General features: G+C 35.2%; 1 pseudogene; it reads left to right on the top strand.

The window, feature by feature from the left end:
• The first annotated feature begins 14,572 nt into the window (after positions 1-14,572).
• LOC121327533 lies at positions 14,573-16,317 on the top strand (annotated as a pseudogene).
• Positions 16,318-16,852: the final 535 nt, after the last annotated feature.

Below are 16,852 nucleotides of genomic sequence, written 5' to 3'. Positions count from 1 at the left end.
CATGATTAACCAGCTGTTTGTATAACCCTTCTTCATTGTGATAGTGACAGAATCCCAATAAATCACTAAAACGCTATTTCAGTTTAAAAAATAAATAAATAAATAAAAATCCACACCCAACTTCTTACCCAGTACAAAGATTAGTGAAGTAATGACACCTCAGATACAGCCACTGACTATTCACAATGGGCAGTGAGCTGAATCAAAGGCAAGCAGACCACTTAACAGCTTCTGAAGAAAATACAACTCACTCATGTTATTATGATTCTTAACTCCCTTTGCTAAGAAATAACAAACTAGCTTGATGAATTACACCAAAGCGCCTTTGTGGGATATTTTGACCTTCAGGAACCATTTCACTAGCTTATTTCCTCTCTGCATCTTTACATTTTGTAGGTTTATCTACAAGTACAAAAACTTCCAGGATGTAAATATAAGCTTTGCATATTATTTCCCTGTTTTTCTGTGGAATATGACACCAAACAGCAGATAATACTACATAAAGAACAAGTTTTATTGATTTATTGTACTATCTTCAATGTCTTTAAGTCGGCACCTCATCATAGTATCACAACAGCTTTTATTTGGGTTCTGAGCTTGAAGATGCATTTGATGCATCTGGAGGTCAGCATTGCTCAAAGAAAGGAACCAAAGCTGAATACAGTTTCCAGTAGAGCTCGGCATCTGGGCTGTTGTCAGAGATTTAACTGTTAAGTAACCCTTCTAAAGATGTTATTTTGATAAAATGTCATCGATGAATGCACTGAATGTCTTTACGTTTCAGTCTCATCCTCCAAGTTTTGCCTTTACATAAAAATCCATCAGGCTGTCCACCCAAAACTAATCTGACCTAAAGAAACACATTAAAGATGTGGTGATAAACCATTTTGTTTGAATCCACCAGAGTAATTGAGATCATCAAAATATAAATGAGACAGTCACTGGAAAGGTTGCATCTTTGCAAAATAAATAAATGCATAAATAAATAAATAAATAAAATAATACAGGCTTTTGACCGTCTGTGTTTAAGGCTAATATGTATTTATTACAGCCATTTTTATTAGTCAGCTGCTTTTATTACTGTATATATGAACACAATTAGTGTATATCACAGACCTAATCATTTAAGTTAATGATATTCCCAAGGCACAGCTTGATAAATGTAACTGCCAAAGAATGTGCATTCTTCAGCATTAAATAAAAACAAATTGACTTTTTTTTTTTTAACAAACGAGAAAGACACACTGAAGGAGGTAAACTGTTTGTATGGTTTTAGTCTTTGCAGTGTTTTCTTTTTAATATTAATACTTTCTGTGTGGCGGTGGATAAACTTGCGATTCGAGTAAAGTGTCATGCAAATGGTTTGTGACAGAAACTAGAAGCAAAACCGTATAATGAAAGGTGGCTTTGCATGTGTGCAGCGATGCAAGGGTTAATGGGTCAGTGCTGAGGAAAGGATTCATTAGACTCCTCAGATATTGTTGCTTAAGTCGTCCTATTTTAATCTAGGCTAAGGACTTTCCCTGCTGTAGGCTAAGAGAGTCTACAACAATAAAAACTGGTTGTAAATGTGCTCTGCACCTGCACAAGTAATTCGCAATGTTGTTGTATTTTTCTTAGGTTTTTTTAAGGTAAGCATTCAATCTATTGTAAATGATTCCTCCATTGTGATTTGTGTGCAGATGAATGGCGCCTCCTGACTGCTGGATAAGGCTTCTAACCACTGTTATAATATACTCAATAACATACCTTGTGTGGTTGTATGCGAAACATAATAAAAATATGGGACTGTGACCTTTATCACAGAATATATGTAAGTTACCGTCATTTGTTTTTGTAAATCCTTTGAAGATTTGTGTTCCTTTTGACCTAGGAGGCTGTTTCTTTTTAAGTTCTGTTCAATTTTGCAGCCATACACTTCTGTAATAGTCACTGTAAGCTGTTTACAGAATAAATTACCAGGATTAGGAAAGCAATGCTTTTCCACAGACTTTGCAAGGACAACTCATGCACATGGTCAAAGCTTGTAGGTTCAAATTCTGCTTGTTACTAATCTTGTCTGAAAACCCATGGTTCGTTCTGCTATCTTATGTGCTTCCACTGAGTAGGGAGGGAAATCATCTGGGCTTGCCTGGGGTCGTGCAACAATCTTATTGGTCGGGCACCAGGTGACATAAGAACGAGACCAGTTGAGCTTAACTCTTGCCTCCAGGCATTCGGTTTATGGCCGGTGCATACATTGCACAGGTGAGGTGACATACAGTATGTACTTTTGTTTTCTCAGTATTTTTCCAACTTGCGTCATCGTGTATGAAATACTATAAAATAAAAATCACAAGTCTGTAACCTTTATCTCAGAAGAATATTTAAATAAATAAGTCTCTGGGTTTACTTTCATTTTGACCTTGATGGCTACTGCAGTGTGACCAATCCAAGGTGCACTGTGTGAATGCATTTGAAAAAGAAACTCTGAACCATAGAGTTGAAATTGAGGTTTCCTATCATTTACTGTAACAGCATGTTTTTGTGTTTTTTTCTCAGTTATGTTTAGCCAGTTCCAGGCTTTCTTTTGGACATCCACCACCATGTCCCGTTATATGATAAATATTTACTTCTACACATTTTACAGCTCTAGCTGCTATAGGTTTTACAACACTTTATCAGTTTATCATTTGGCACATCATGGTCTTCAGGCCATTCATCACTGTCCCTATTTATATCCTATCTGTTCCAAATAAAATGCTCATATCACCTCATCTCACAAGCAGGGGTCAGTAGTATAAGTAACAGACACACATGCATCATATAACACAACACGGTCTGATACAGTATTTCAGTTAGGCTAGAGAGAGAGTGAGAATCCTGGCGGAGGTTTGTAAAAATCACCAGAAAACGGGAGGCTGAAATAAGTCCTTGGTATTCAATTTTCTGTCTTTGAAGTGTACATTGTCAAGGACATGTCAGATAGACAAGATACAAGCCCCTGTATGCAATGCTTTAACTAGGAGGTATTTAAAGAATGTGCTAAATCTATATTATAACCATAACTCTGTTCTAGAGCTGTGTTTGTTTCTTTAACATCAGTATAGAATGGGTTTTGTTGCACACTTTTGATTTATACTTACAAAACTTTATTTGAATCCTCCAAAACAGACTTTCTTTTTCTATGCTTTAAAAAAACAATCAGTTACAAAGGATATAAACAAACAACAACAAATAAACAAACATCTATATCCTAAAATAGCCACGGTCTTGAATACGAGGAGCCCACATTCTCAGAAATGAGTGAACCACTTAACACTGACAAAAGGCTATTGGTTTCATATATATTAAGAAAGCCCTCTTCCTTTGTAATAAATATCTGCACAGCCAGCTGATCCCTCTCCCTTACACTATCAAATCCTATTCAGATAAAAAATGCATTCATTATTTGCAGAGTTTCAAGCTGTATGTTCCTGGAATATCAGAGAGCCTCGTCAGAAACTAAACAGCAGGCAGCAATGTGGTGTTATCATTATACTATGCAATGGTACTTGTTCAGTGGCTGTTGCTGTAGGGCAATGTTTACGGATGCAATAACACAACGCAGTGTAATATTGCTCTTTCCAGCTGATTTAGCATCTAGTCATCTAGGACACTGACAGCCTGTCCAGCTGAATGACCTACACACAGTTCAATGATGGATACATTGGCAATTGTTTTACACATACCATGTAGCAAGTTGTATATCTATAGTAGTCAGATGGGTGGATAAGCATTAAGAAGACAAGTGTTGAATTGACCACAGAATTGGCAGAAGGCACAGGTGTCATTGCCCATCAGATCAACAGTACAAAGGTCACTCTTCAAATTAGGACTTAAAGGATGTGTTGCAGTAAGGCTACCTCTGTTAAGAAAGGGGATCAAAACTAAAAGGCTAAAATATGCACAAGAACACAGAAATTGGATTATGGAACAATGGTCAAAGGTGCATTGGACTGTTGATGGATGGATAATGACACCTGTGCCTTTCTGCCAATTCTGTTCTCAATTCAACACTTGTCTTCTTTCTATTCCTTAAGGATATTATCTTCAAATATTGCTCATCCTTGTTAAACAGCTTTTTGGGTCCAGTCCTATGCTTCGGATACCACACCTTGATGCAAGCTATTTCATCCAATGTTTTTCCTTCTTTATGCTAGTCATGGTTGTTATAATAGTAGAAAACACTAGTGGAGGTTTTAAGTAAATTGTTGATGCTTATAATGCATCGGAGTAGAAAAATGCAACATGTCTAAGACTTATAATATATACGGCTGTTTGTGTGTGTGTGTGTGTGTGTGTGTGTGTGTGTGTGTATGTGTGTGTGTGTGTGTGTGTGTGTGTGTGTGTGTGTGTGTGTGTGTGTGTATATATATATATATATATATATATATATATATATATATATATATATAAAACACCACATATTCACTAAATACTAATATCTACTGTAAAAATACCAATGTTGTTTATGGAATAGACTGTGAAAAATGTGATGAAATAAAATATGTTGGAGAGACTGGAACAACTTTATATAAAAGAATTCAGAACCACCTTTCCCAAATTAGAAATTAAAAAATGAATGAACCAATAGTACAGCACTTCACCAGTCAAGGACATGACATAAATGATGTAAAGTTTGTAGTATAAGAAGTAGTCTAACAAGTAGTTGTCATGCCGTCAAACACCTATAAATGCCTCCGATGTTTTGATTCAAACACAGGCTCCCTTGAGAAAGATATGTACAGCATATTGAAATGGGCAGCTGGCTCTATGATATATATATATATATATATATATATATATATATATATATATATATATATATATATATAAATGTGTGCATGTTTTGTATGTGCAGTGGCTTCACATTTCATTGCTGTTGACTGACAGAGCAACAGGCAAATGAGGATGAGGATTGCCAATAACCCATGAATGTTATCTGTTAATATAAGTGTAATATATGCAAAGAAAGTATGTTGAAACCTAAATTAAACACCTTCTCAGAGCTACACAATGGTATTATACATCTCAATCTGTATACATCTAAGTCAAAAGTGTCATTGAATAATTTTACAGAAACTACTGTGCATTAGCAAAGTAATTAAATGTAGGTAGATTTTAGGATTGCTTTATGAGTTAATGAAGATAGAAGGGATCAAACTTCCTGCCAGTTGTGAAGCCAAAAACACCAATTAGTGAATAATGTGCATGTTTTTTGTTAATCCCACCCAGAATTGACTTGAGCACACACTTCTTAGCCAATCTGTTCTATCCACTCCTCAACTGCCCCTCAGCGACTGTTATAATGCTTCCGCGGTTCCATCACATTTGCTTCCATGTATTTGGCTGATGGAGCGCTTTGCCTTGCTGAATAAATCGTTACTTCCACAGATCTGGCTGAATGCCTCAGCAATATTTTCTGCAGCTGCCAAATTTTCTGTTTGGAATAATATCATCAAGTGAGCAATCCACTCAGCTGCATCAAAAATCATTGCAACAATAAATAATAGATTTAGAAAGGTAATATTTTTTTATCTCTATGTTTTCCCCATCCACAGACTATTGTCCTTATGTTGAATTCTCATCAAACATAAGGCCAAAACCCTAGCTCCTTAAAGACTGTAAATATACCATGATTAACAGTTCAGGTTTGCATTACAGACAGAGATTCTATATTAACTTTTTAGACACCCCAGATCACTCACTGAAGCTTATCACCTGATTTCCCAAGGTGGTTTTGATGTTGCCATAACATCTACACTAAGTAAACAATCTCCCACGGCTTCCTTTCAGTGGAAGAGAACAAATAACCATATGGATGACTGGCGGCTGAGATAAGTCTGCCTCCATACGTAATATGCAAAGGTAAATGCTTCTATAGCACATGGTGTCAGAATAGTCCAGAATTAGCAAGGTATGATGTGTATGATCATGGCTGGATGGAGAGGTCACTGAAGATCATTTTGAAAATCTGTTTCAAATATGAAGTTTCCTAATCCTTGTTTTTTATGGACATACTTTACATGTCTCTTTGAAACTAGCTCTAAAAGCAAAGGGAAAAAATGTGCTTCTCTTGAGGTTCCCATCTCATCTAACTCTTCTTTTACAATCCCTGGACAAAGCTGTGTTTGGTAAAACAACATGGGAGGAAGAAGCTATGATGTCATGCATGTGTCAGCTGTGACAAGATCAGAAAGATTTTCCATCCTCGCTGAAGGATGTGCTTGATGTGGCTTTAAAGTCACGCAATTTGATAAGTGAAATCGGTTTGTATTTTATTTTTAAAAAACCTGTAGTAATATGCTGTGTGTAAAGGGAAATAAATTATTTATCTAAACATCATGTTTTCATATTTTATAAAGATGATTCTGAATTGCAACCTTTAAAAAACGGAAACAATAAACACTGGGCTTAATAGGAACACGTGGGCTTAAATGGTACATGATGTCCGTATTAAGACCAGTCCAGATTTAGCTCATATTTGAAAGTCTTCTGGGTTTTTTTAATCAAAAATAATATTAGGTTATATAAAGTCATGAAACAGCTAATTAATGATTAATCTTTCATTTACGCCACTCTTAACTGGTAGAAACCCTGAGCTAAATATCTAAAAAAGGGTTCAAACTAGATTTGGTGGGCTTAAAAGGTACACTTACCCTAGCTACTTTGTAAAAACACTGTCCATACACAGATGATAAAAAGCAACCACTGCACATGTTTAATTACAAAAATAAAATGTTTGTAACATATTTTGCATTTATACATGTGGTTGTGCAATTACAGTGCAAATAGAGACATAAATATAAACTGTCCCCACTAAACCAAACATGAGGAATACCTGTCTTGATGTAAATGGGCTACAAATGATCTATCAGAATGCTATGGAAATGCACAACAGAATACCAGCAAGCATTAGAGAACTTACAGATCAATTTGCAGCTTTGTTTCTGATATATAATAAACAGCCACAATGGTGATGTCTTGCATTCTCAACTGATTTGAGCCTATTTTCTATGGAAGACAAAACAATATAATATAAAACACTAAAACAATAATAATTTTGGAAAATACACTGTTATGTTGTTTCTGTGTTTCTGCACTGAAGTCTGAGCTACTGTAGCTCCTGTAGCTTAAACTAAAAGCCAGCATTTTTATTAATTTGACACACGACCTTAGACATGCATAATGTTGTTTTTTTTTTTTCTAAAATATTGCAAAGTGTTTAGCAGGCAATTTTACATTGAGGCGATCTTAAAAGAGGAAATATTTTCCAATTTACTCCTTAAAATGTATGTTTACCAGATATAGTGTACACCCAAATCAAGAACATTTCCATTCATAGTAGCTTAGCTTGAAACAGAAACAGTGGCTGCCATAATCGCAAGGTCCATTTTACATAGAATAACCCTTATACAGTACAATATTGGCTATTTGAAATTAAAATGTGAGGCGTGATCAATACTTTATTATTACTGGTATTATAATTTTGTAAATAAATAAGTAAATACATTTTGGTATTTGCATTTCACGTCTCACAGAAAAAAACATCTGGCTAACTACATTTATAGAACAGGTGTTTAGAAAATGTATTAAAAATTAAATAAACACTGTTTTAAAAGTGTTATTTCCAACTATTTCATTTGTCCGGTTTTGTTTTTTAATGTGTTTGGTTGTCATAATAATAACAATAATAATATGTAGTGAGAAATCCTGACACATAAATTGCTTTTATTTTTGACAATTAATCCTTACTGAGCAGTGGGGATCCATGCTGCTAGTGACAGAATAATGCATAGTGTTGGATCACCTGAAACAGGTATTAATAGCTTGTTTCACTTTCAGTTCATACAGATTCAGTTCACATACAGATTTGAAAAAATAAATCCCAGTTTGAAACATTATTTACAACAACTCAAAATGAAATATGACCCTCTGTCTGTGTTTACCAAAACACCAAACACCCTCAGAACAAATTAGTAAACATAAAAATGGAAAATAGTTGTATATAAAAAATGTTATAGGGAGTAATTTTAACATCCTCCCTAACCTTTTTTTCAGTCTCCTCTAAAAAAAAAAAAAAAAACAACACATTGCCATGGAAACCTGACTAGTTAGATTCAATACTACACAGACTATTCAACAATTGCCCATGTCCAGGTAAATTATACTAAGAAAGAGTAAGAATCCAATAAATAAATGTTAGCCAAATAATAATAATAATAATAATAATAATAATAATAATAATAATAATAATAATAATAATAATGTTTTTAGATTCTGATTATGTTAGGACTGTTTTCCTTAGCGGAAGGTTACCCTGCAAAATATCAGAAGTTCAAGGTAAATATAGTTTTTAAAGTTTTTTTTAAAGAGAAAATAAAGAAATAAATTGTTTTCTAATAGCAATAGAGCCCTCTCGATGCGGGCTCTACCATGTGGTAGATTATCTTGACTTTCGTTAGAGCCCTCGCCTTTGGCTCGGGATGCATAACTCCAGTTGCTGTCATCTACCACATGGTAGAGCCTGCAACGACTGTCTCTATCGCTTAAATAGAACCCCAGTTACGAACACCAAACTTACGAACTGGCCAGTCTACCGAACCCCTACTTTCAACCGGAAGTATGCACTCACTCAATCATGCGTGCAATGCAACCAGATCTACATAAGCGGCGTGCTGGTCATGGAGAGGCAACATTACTGTACCAACAAATGTATTCAGAAAGGCGAGGCAGATTTCAAAGCAAGTATGGGTAATTTTTCTAGGAACATTTTAGTTTTAAACAAAGCAGTTTTTTTTTTGTTTTTTTTTTAAAGCCAAAGGAGGCTGAATGGCTCAGCAAGCTGCACAAATGCATTTTGTTTAAAAACAAACACAGCGTTAACCCAGGACGTTTAAATCTGTGTCTTTGCTACAGTCATGATTTCAATGGTAACTTTAGTTTAGGCTTTTTCCATTTATAGTACTGCTTTAAAGACTGTAGAACCATAACAGTATGAGTATTGCATTTCTGTGTTGTATCCTTGTATTATTCTTCATATTGAGGGTGTAGATAGCAGATGTACACATTTATTAAAACCATTGAAAACTAATTTTCAGAGTTACGGGCATTTCAAATTTACAAACAACCTCCATTCCCAAGGGGTTCATAAGAGCAAGTCAGTCAATAAAACAGCATGCTGATTGCAGTATCAGACTGTATATAAACTCAGGGTTATTCCTCACATGAGTAAGTGTCAATGTGAATGATATCTCAAATGGCATGTGTATAAATAGTCTCCAAAATCAATGCTATTGTCTCACATTTACAAATTGTAAGACCTGGGGTCACTATTGTGGATGGCACTTCAGAACGTTTATTAAGAGTTGTTATGGCCTGATGGTTATAACTTGTCAAACAAAATACTTCATATAATTAAGAAAGATAACAATAAGAACATGCTTCACATATAGATCAAATGTTCAGGAAGATGATGCCCATGACCCATGGCTTCAAAAGCTCTGTCTGCCATTGAGCTTCTAATCTTCATTCTGCTAGGGTGGAGTCTGAAGGTCAAATTCAGCTACTGAATGTCCAGGATCCATCTGATTCCCATTTTCTGTTCTTCCATTGTGAGAGTGAGTACCCAGTCAGCCAGTATTGTCCAGTTGAATAGGAGAGCTGATATTAGACATCTTTGCCTGGCATGCTGATTCAACTTGGCTAGACTATGCACATGACATTTCTCTTCCATCAGACAACGAATCGGGCTATGATTAATACCAGAAAACAAAACAGATGACCGTCAACATGACAGGCCCAGATCCAGACAAACTTGGACTGCAGGAACTTGGTAACTCACAAGCCTACACCTACCTCTGAAGCACTTTCTGTTGTGATGGTGAACAAACGCTGAAATCAAGGTCAGATTCAGAAAGGCAAGAAGAGTTTTCATCAAGCTAAGAGCAGTGTGGAAATCAAGACTATACAGCAGAAAGACTAAAATCAGTATATATGAAAGCTCTGTACTCTCAATGCTGGATGTTGGATAATGACTGATTATGACCTCAGAAAGTCACCAGCTACCACACTGGCTGCCATCATAAAAACAAAAGTAGCCTTGCACTAGACACCATAAGGCAGGAGAAAGAGAGGGCGCCCAAACACTACATAGAGGGGGGTGGCTGTAGTCGAACTCCAGTAATTTATCTAATCTGGGGAACAGAAGATAGGAGTGAAGGGCTCTAGTGGCCATCAGCCAGTACAGTGAGAATAACAATTTAGAACATTTTGTTTACATAACCTAGATTACATTTTTTATTCACTCTTTATATAATCATGTGTTTTATTTATTTTGGCATATTATGTTATGCTTCAACTTTAGTTAGTTTCTTCTTTCCTCATGGGACCAATTATCACAAGATCATTATGTTTCAAAACTGATTCTGAAATGTTGAGTGTTCCATCAGTACCATTACAGTTTATTTTCAAGTTAAATAACATATGGGCTACTGTTTTCTTTTCTCTGTTGGTTAGTGGAGAAAATGCATTTAACAGCCGAACTGGAATAAAACCTGTTTAGACTGCACTTGTAGATCCTTTGATCTATCCAATGCACTGGACTTACCTGACCTACGCATGATGTTACTGGATCCTCAGCTGATGCACTACCTTGCACTATTGCACTACTAATATGTAATTGTAGATACAACTTGTTGTAATCTTAAATAGTTGCATCCTAGTTCATATTGTATGTTAGAAGTATTATTTGCACTTACTGTAAACTATACTGCATTTAAATAATAATCTTGCATTGTAACCCTGTACAGTACTGCTCTGTAACACCTGTAAGTCACCTTGGATAAAGACGTCTGCCAAATTAATTAATTAATTAATTAATTAATTAATAATAATAATAATAATAATAATAATAATAATAATAATAATAATAATAATAGTAGCCTTTTTTCTGCTTCCCCATTTTTTTAGCAACTAGTCGCCACTGTTTACAGTATATATATATAGTTAAGAACCTATATACATTTCAGAGAATCAACAATCAAAGACTTTCAACCTTAAGGAATCTGCAGCTACAACTTTAACACATTCCTCTAATAAAATAAGCACTGAAGTGGAAATCTGGCCAAAGACTTCAATATAATGCCTACATAAACAGAAGGCTGTCTAAACTGTGAAGTTCTAGTGAGCAAACAGTATAACTGGCAGAAAGAAGGAAGATTATGCCTAGGAAAGGGGGCCAAATCAATATACAGTGTGAGGTATAATTTTATTTTTTATTTTTTTTACAATTTTGTGTTAATCTTGGTTGATGTTCCAATAAAATAGGCACTGGTTTGGCTCTGTGTATATATTATATGAAATATTGACGCCTATTCACAAATAAAGTTAACCCTTTGCAGTCCTATGTCAGACCAGGTCCGGCATTACAATTTTTACTTTCCATTCCAATGTCGGACTCTGTCCGACATCATCAAAAAAACGTCAAGCACAGGTCTCTAGTCGTTTTTTCTCCGGAAAAAAACAAGAAAACCTTTCAATGGCCGAGTGAGACCAATAGGAGCCAAATGAAAGGGGTGTGTCTGAACAATACACATAGCCTCTGAACCACAGAGATAACATGGACACAAATAAAGACGATATCTGCTTCTGCATCCAGCACTCAAAGAATATCACAGAAATTTGCAGAGCCTTTTGAGATGTTATAGTCATAAAATAATGATTATTGAGGAGTTTGGTGATAACTACACTCGTCCTACATGCCTTCCCCTTATACCAACAGCTCTCTGCACCACAATTTTGTAAAAAATCATTTTACTCTCAAGCTCCAGTTACCTGGAACAAATAGCCTACTTTGGTTTTCCCTTCATCAAGAATGGAAGTTTTTAGGAAGAGCATTAAACCCAGTGTTCTTGATTTAACCTTTAATGCTATTTTGAACTTAGTATTAAAATTGTACTTCATTATATTTTCGATAAAATGATATACAATAACAATGGCCACCAATTCATATAACTGCACACATTACAAAGCATATCTAGAAAGTATACTCTTGAAGTAAAATCTATTGACATTGATATGAATTTACAGCCATTATACAATATGCATGCATACACAAACACACTGTAAAACAAGAACGAAGACACCAATTTACTAAACATGTTTTAACTTTACCAAAGTATAATTTCCAAACAGCAACAGAGCAACATATTGTAAAGTAAGATTTAATGAAACATTTGTTTCATATGTTTAACTGATTGCACATTAAAAATAATTGTCCTGTGTACTACAAAAGTGTACTGACCCAAAACAGGACGTGCATTTGCCCCTGGCAGTAAAAAGGTATTGATGGCTATAATCGTGCATGAGAGCACTGGTTTGTTAACAAGTATTTCTATTTATGCATTCCTGTAACAATCAGATGCGACAGACTGAGGGTATAAAAGGCAGTCACCAGTCGTTGAAAGACAAAATAAAACTAAAAGTTGCTGCAACAATTTGTCTTTATGCTGGTAAGCTCCATAAATCATTTAATTCAAGTAACTGTGCAGGTCATTTATTTAGATTTACACGGTTTCTTGTTTTATTGAATGTTCTACAAAATAATGTACTATATTATATATAATACAAATTCAGACTGTTTTTGTATTCAGGTTTATCTATAAAACTAGAAACGCTCAATATAAGATATGATGTAAGGTTAAAATAATCTAGAATGTTAATGTTGTATATGTATTTAATGCATTGTTAAATCATCAGGTAGTGGAGCCAACAACAGTTAATTGTCTGTAAGAGATCCCAATGGTTCAAAGGAAACGGTAAGCAATAGGTTATGTATGTATATGTATAAATTAATTCATTCATTTACTTACTTTTATACTTATATCTTTTTATTATTTATTATTCAATATAGAATACTTAATTTCCCCCAAAATATCTCATAATCTGAAACCAAAGAAATGCATTTCAAGTTCCACTAATAACAGCAAAAACACGCACATAGTATTAGGTATGGGCTGTGAAATATGAATAAAGGGAATATATCATTAATTCAAGAATAATCTATATAGAAATCATGCATGAATGCATACGTAATTACGTAATTATTAATGGAAATGATGTTAAAGGGTTAATCATATTCATGTTAATGAGGGGTAGAACCTTTCAGAACCCACATGGGACTTCTTGTCCTCTAAATAAAACCACAGTTTGTGAAACAGTTTTGCACCCTTCTATTTCAACACCATATATGTTCATGTTAGTGTTACAAAAAGCAAACTTTTATCAAAAATATATTTTGTAATTTGATGTAAATGTAGTTTACAAAGCAGATCATCTACAGGTGATGTCTTTGTGGAAAAGACGGAAATCTAGCCTGCCACTCCCCCAAGAAGAAAACGAGGTGAGATCATGATTGGTTTAATGAGTTCTTCCATGTGTCAAATGTTTTTCCTGATCAGCCTTTTAAAACCGACAGCTCTCAGCCTCTTACACCCCGATGCTGAACTTTTCTTTTTGTCAGTGTTTCAGTTCTTGATGAGTTTCATACTGGATATTCACCTGTTGTGTTAAAGCTTTAATTAAAAAATACAGTGCTGCTTTATGAGCTCTTTTCCTATTACACGATCCAGTTAAATGTGCAGATGAAGGAGGAGGCTTCCCATCCCTGCTACAAACCATGCCCTTTATTGAAAACACTCTTCTGTGTTTCCCAGTATTTTTGATTGAATGCTGCCGTAAACAAAAGGAAAAAACCATATCTGCTGTTTTTTTTGTTTAATGATTTAACTCTTGGTTTTGCCAGCTGTTTGAAATGCTCAAGTTAAATGGCAAGTGTATGTACTACATTCATATACTGTATTGATGTATACACAACACATCTTTTAAGTTCTGCTGTTGCTTCCTTTATATTCTTAGTTTCTTGTAGTCTTAAACCCATTGTTTATAAAACATGTAGAGACTGTAGAAATGAATTGTACCATATTCACATGTTTCAGAATAAAGTCCTAACATTTATTAATTGGTAACACTATGGCTCCATTATAAGTAGTTATATTTATGAATTATGTCATATTATAAATGATAACTTTCTTATATCCTGTTATTGAAGACATTGAGAAAGACTTCTAGTGCAAATGTTTGTCAAACATTGTATTTTAGTTTCCTTAAGTAATACTGAATTTTATAGCGAAAGAATATTTCCAATGTGTATTAACGTTGAGTGCTTTCATGTCTAGTTATATTTTATAACTGTTATTACCTTGATTAATACAATCCATTTGTTTATAACCACATTTAACATATCTAAAGTGTCACTAACAAAATACCATTGTAATACCACTAATAGCAATCCAAAACACTGTTTACATACCCACGGTAATCGATTATACCTAATTAATAGTACTGAACATTTTTTTTTAAGACCAAGTTGGTAATAAAATCGTAAACACATACATTTAGCTATAAGGAGTGTTGTATTTTTTATCTATTTTTTTTTTGTCTTCAGCATTTTTCTTGTAGACCAGAGAGTCTGTCAAAGGTTCTGTTCACCATGTCTAACTTGTCAATAAGTGAGCCAGGCGTGGAAAAGCCGCCGAATGACATATGTTCCAGTGTGTACGAGAAGTACATGTTGCCCTGTTTAGCAGAGTTCCTGGGTACTACCTTCTTCGTCTTCAATGGATAGTGCATCAGTGATTGAGAACACAGAGGGGACTGGGCGTCTTCAGCCTGCTGTAGCACACGGGTTGGCATTGGGAATAGCATGAGCAATCTTTGCCAGAGTAAGGTATCTATATTAACCTCATGCTTCATTGCCAGTCTGTTTTACCATTTAAAAACAGCTAACTCCCTAACCCCCTGTCTTATCCCAAATTGTTTTAAGCGGTTCATAGTAGGTTCTTTGTCAGAATAAGGCAGATATCTTTTGATCTCCCTGGTCTATTTTACAGTGGTGTTAATCTTCTATGAAAATGGATCTTTGTGTTTTGTTTTGTTTTTTCTAAGTAAGGCCAAATGCCATATAATTATGCTATTTAATTAATATTCGATAGTTACGTTAGAAGATGTAGTGCCACATAGGTATGAGAAGATTATGGTAGATAAACGATGTTCAGTAACTCCTAAATGAACTTTGCTTTATAATTAAAATCTAGAGGCACTTATAAAACAATAGTCTTTATGAGAGAAACCTTTCTGGCTGAATTTCACCAGTTGGAGATTTTCCTCTTGGGCAACAGAAAAGAGCTATCACAGATGTTCCAATCTGAGTTCCTGAAGATCCCCAGTAAATATTGCTTTAAAAATCAAGTGATTCTAAGATTTCTTTCTAGTGGCGGTCACATGAACCCTGCAGTGTCCCTGGGTGCAGCTCTGATTGGTGGACTAAACATCTTTCTGCTAGTTCCTTACTGGGAAGCTCAATTCTGTGGCGGAATGGTTGGCGCTGCCTTAGCAAAGGTAGGTGAAAACCGTTCTCATCAAGACCAAAGGCAGTGTGCTGATAATCAGCTATACAAAAGTATGAGGCAGCCCTGAAATCCAGAAAAACTTGAAAGAATAAGAATAGTTCAGCCTCCTATTGCCGTTATTAGAACCACTAGCAATGTGCAACAATAATGCCACAACCAAATATGCCTTCATGTATTTTTATTTTTTTGCTTTTTAAACAGGTCATAACATCAGATGTGCATTTTTCCAATGCAACAGGAGCAGCATTTAAGTCTATTGAACGAGATGAGCAGGTTGGCAGAGCCATCGTGGCAGAGTGGTGATGACTGCATATTTGGTGAGGATGGTCTGCATGGGCGCAATAAACAAGAAGAGCACCACCATACTAGCCCCACTGTACTGTCGGTTACTGTGGGTATTCTTGCTGGGTAAGTTTCAATTGCCTTTAACCACCTACCATGAGGGGGATCACATTCAAATACTAATACATCAAGTCTATCACATGAGGGTGCAGTATATATAGGGACCCCCCATATCAACACCACTGCTGCTCTGGTGCTACAACAATGTTGTTTCAATTTTGTTTTATTTTGTTTCGGTTGAATAAGATGTAGGGTTTGTCTGCCATTTTTACTCGATGTACAAAATACTTTAAAAAACGTCAAACATTTAATAATGTTTTGATGTTATTGTGTGTGTGCTTTCAGAGGATCTGTATCTGGTGGGTGTATGAATCCAGCCAGAGCCTTAGGATCAGCTTTGGTTGTTAACTACTGTGACTATCTCTGGGTCTACTGGGTAGGACTAATACCTGGCTCTTTGATTGTGAGCTTGCTTAGCAAGTAAGTGCTTTGAAATATGTTTCACAACAGCTCACTGTAGCAATGAGTATACTATTTAAAATATCAATGATATCTATCTGCGTTTCTAGAATTGATCTATTTTATAAAGCATAGCGCAGGGGTGTCCAATCGTAGCCCTGGAAGGCCATTCCACTTCAGGTTTAACAGGTACAATTATATAATTAACTGCTTCAGGGTATGGATAGAGGTTTTATTAGTTCAACTAAACCATTTAGAACAGGGTTGGAACAAAGACCAGAAGTTGAAGAACCAACTTTGGCCACCACGGGTCTAGCTATTTGCAGAAAGAACCCACATTAAATCATTGCCAACTTAAACATACAGTATACTACAAATCCACTTCCCTCTAAACATAATCTCATGTTCATAGGTATTTTCCTTAATAGAGCTAACAGAGGTGTTCAGGTCATTGTTTTGGGAGAGCTTCAATTATATTTTCAATAAAATATGTTCAAGCATATCCATCCAGTTAAAATGCACAACTATTACTTTACTTTAGAATGATAGCTCTTCAAATC

This window comes from Polyodon spathula, chromosome 15 (assembly GCF_017654505.1).
Source record: "Polyodon spathula isolate WHYD16114869_AA chromosome 15, ASM1765450v1, whole genome shotgun sequence".
NCBI lineage: Eukaryota > Metazoa > Chordata > Actinopteri > Acipenseriformes > Polyodontidae > Polyodon > Polyodon spathula.
Note: the sequence above shows the minus strand (reverse complement) of the source record. Positions and strands in the feature narration are given on the sequence as shown.